Source organism: Apium graveolens, chromosome 8 (genome assembly GCF_009905375.1).
Source record: "Apium graveolens cultivar Ventura chromosome 8, ASM990537v1, whole genome shotgun sequence".
Lineage (NCBI taxonomy): Eukaryota > Viridiplantae > Streptophyta > Magnoliopsida > Apiales > Apiaceae > Apium > Apium graveolens.
In genome coordinates this window covers 264904491-264908137 of record NC_133654.1, presented here as the reverse complement: position 1 = coordinate 264908137, position 3647 = coordinate 264904491, and the positions used below count along the sequence as shown (strand labels likewise).

Here is a 3647-nt window from a genome sequence, read left to right as displayed (position 1 = left end):
CGCAGAGATTTCTGGGTCATGAAGGAACGCGGTGTTGAAGAGCCTTGGACAAAATTGTTTAGTATCCCGTATAATGTGGATGGACTAAATAGTTCATGGTATCCAAGGCCGATATGCATATCTGTGAATGGTGATATCTTGATAAGATCAGATTCAACGGTAGTACTATACAACTCTGAGGATCAAACGGTGAAGGGTCTGCCAGATGAACTGTTTGAAAGCCTTAGCGTGTTTAGGTATGTAGAGAGCCTAGTTTCTCCTCATCCCTAATATTGCACACACATGTGAGGAAGAAGGTCAATTACAAGCAGTGAGATTTCTTAATTTTGCCTTATATTCACTCCAAGCTGAACTATATCTAGACTAGTTATGTTAGTTATGTGTTGATTTTGAAATTTGTGTGTGAACTAGGTGGTATTGATATTCTTATTTCAACTTTAATCTTATTTTTATGGGTGTGAAAAATTGTCATTCTTTGTTATAATCATTGTTTATAGCCTTATGCAATGATTCTTTAGCTTTTTTGCGGTGATAACATATTACCTGTTTAGTATAACATTAGAAGTAGTTCATCGAAGTAACAGATTATGGATCCAAGATGCTTATGATTTGCTTGAAATTATATTACTTGTTCTTTGCCTTTTCAAAAGTTCAGGGCCTTCCTGTGATTTTATCAGGAAAGTATATGAGGCGACTGTGTTAACATATATGAATATCTGATTTTAAAAGGAGTTGAAGTTTATCAGTTCATGGAGGTAAGGATCTAGATGAGAGACAGTATGCAATCTCGTTTTTAAAAATTTCTGCCTCCAAAATTTTGTTCGCTTTTTAATCTCAGAGATATGCGTAAGATGGTAAAGACGATGGCAACTCAAGAAAACCCCAACCTCCCAATAGATATAATCAACAACATGTTCTCAGAGTTTTCAGTTAAGGATCTTTTGTGCTTAAGGTCCGTTTGTAAGTCATGGTTGATTCTTTTTTCTAGTCCTGATTTCGTCAAAAGATGAAGAATTTGTAAACGGTTGGACCATGAACACTTTTGGTGAAAATCTTTCAGTACTTTCTGAATTTATAAATATTTGCAGAAATTTCTGGGTAATGAATGTGTCAAGGAACCAGTTACTCTAAAACCTCAAAGTGTTAGAGAATGGCCCTTTCGAGGATCTTATATTATTCTAACACTCCTCCTCACTCGAAAGCCCATTTATGGGTCGAAGAGTGGATCATGGACGCCCATCTTTGGGGCATAAATTTGCCTACCTGAGCTCTGATACCATGTCAAGGCACAAGGTGTTAGAGAATGGCTTTTTCCAGGATCTTATATTATTCTAACAGAATGAACGCCATGCTAAAGAGCCTTGGACAAAATTGCATCCTTCAAACAATGTGCTGTGGCCTCATAGGTTTGGAGTTTCCTAATATATAACGTGTTAGCAATTTGATATATGACAGTTAAAATTGAAAACAATGTTCATAAAAAGATGCAGAAAGACTGGAATTGCAGACATTATTTACAGCAGGAAAGTGAAGGCAAGCAGGAAAGCGAAGGCAAACAGGAAAGCTTCCCGTGCTGGCCGAGCTGAGAAAACTATAGCTTCAGGTTTGGCTAATGCAAGTATAGCTATGAGGGCTAGTTTTCAGGCTGAGGGTTACAAAGCAAAATTCTAGAGGTAATTTCTCTCTTTCAGTAATTTGATCTCAGATTTGTTTTAGAAATCCAATAGAGGACAATCACTGAATATAAGAGAAAAACTTGTACAGTTCTGGTTGCATTATTATCAAATTAACAACGTTATGCTAAACTATCTTAATTCTTTCTCTGAGAGCTCTCCATCCACTTCTTCACTGCCTCATTATTTGCAAAATCTGCAAACAGAAACGAAACAAATTTATCAGTAAAAACACTAATGTCAAATACACGCCTACTGTATAAAACTGATGACTGACAACATTTTATTTCTTATATTTTACGAGAATACTAGTAACTAGTTTTTACCTTTGACAATTTTGGGATCCTGAGGTGGTCCGCTGCAGTCTCCATGGCAACAGTCGCAGCATGGTTTGTAGCATAAGTCATAATAATGAAAACGCCATATAATACATCTCGCTGCACATTTGAGGCAACAATCGTCGTCTGCTGCAACACTGTTGCAGGTCACTAGTGCTACTACTGCAATTACAAGCAGAATCACGGCTTTCCTTTCCATGGCTATTCGATAGTATAACTACATTCATGCCCAGAAATTCTTTATATAGGGCAAATTCAAGATACTCATCTGAACCTAAATCATTTATTATACTTACTAACAACAAGCTAATTGTGTTGGTAACTCTAATATTAAATATGAAAGGCTGGAAGTCAACTACATGATTCAGATACAGGGTGCAGAAATTATTAGTATCTTTGTTTTGTTCCATTAGTCAAAACAAGATGATATCCATAACCAGAGCAGTTAAAAGTTATTGCTTCGTCTGTTTCATTTTAATAGTTGTTTGACTTTTTGACACGTACTTGAAGGAGTTTTGATATGGTTAACACAGAGAGAGTTTTAAATTGCAGGCTGAGGATTCAGATATTTTATCATTGCAGACGAGTGACTGAACACAGATATGTTGCAGGCATTGAGTTTTAAACTTATCTAAGCTTTGATCCATAGATTTCAAGATGAACTAAGCAATGCGCATCTCACTGAACATGGATGCACCGATCGTAACTGTTCTAACGAAGAGCATCAGAAAACGAAAGAATAAGCACATTGTTGTCAGGTACACGAGTACGAGGGATCATTTTGGTTAAATTTGCATCGATAATCTAGCATTGGTACCGCGGTATTGTACTGCTATTGAATGTCGCCTGTGCTGCTACTAGTACAATTACAAGCAGAATCATAACCTTCCTTTCCATGGTTCTATAATTCACAACCTCAAAATCTCCCAGAAGTAAGTTGAACAACTCTATAATGCAATTGCAGGTTCACTGATGCTTTATAAAGACCATCCGGGCTCTAGACTCCACTAGCCACTATGTAGCTCCGCCACATGTTGTAATTAAGTATGCATTTATTAGTGATTTTATAATTATGATGGAAATCACAATTATATTTGGTTAATTGATCTTTATCTATATACACACGCTGCGATCTTATATACCTACATTTTTTGGATCGATGTATGTAGATAGTTTAACCGCATTAGTCGGTGTTTTTAAGATTTTATCGAATTATTCGGTTAACCATTACAGATAGCATCATATTTTTAATAATATTTCGATTCAGTTACCGATTTCAAATACTACAATGGGTTGAGCGAATCCTTAATTATTGTGCCGTTACGGCTTAATCTTGGACGTGACAACAAGTACGAGTTTTTGGCATGAACACATTAAAAATTAAGGAGAAAAATGGTTTTTACAGCATAGGTAAGTTCAAATGTGAAAAAAAAACATGGGCCAAGATATTATCCTGCTTACTTAGTTACTTATAACCGGGATATTTTGAGAAAATAGCCTCTTTATATTTTGAAATGAAGGTAAGGTTGCGTACCGTATATCATCCCAGACACCGTCCTAAACGGTATTTACTGGTTACAGTTGGTTGATGATTAAGATTATGAGTGTTACCGCTGCTGCTTACTAACTACCAAAG

The 3647-nt window shown here is 36.2% G+C and overlaps 1 long non-coding RNA gene across 1 annotated transcript; it reads right to left on the bottom strand.

The window, feature by feature from the left end:
- Positions 1 to 1665: 1665 nt before the first annotated feature.
- Positions 1666 to 2244, bottom strand: LOC141678939 (uncharacterized). The gene is made up of 2 exons (XR_012557965.1): positions 2000 to 2244; positions 1666 to 1869 (listed from the first exon to the last, which is right to left on the bottom strand). It is a non-coding gene; the product is annotated as an uncharacterized LOC141678939 (long non-coding RNA).
- Between the last annotated feature and the right edge of the window lie 1403 nt (positions 2245 to 3647).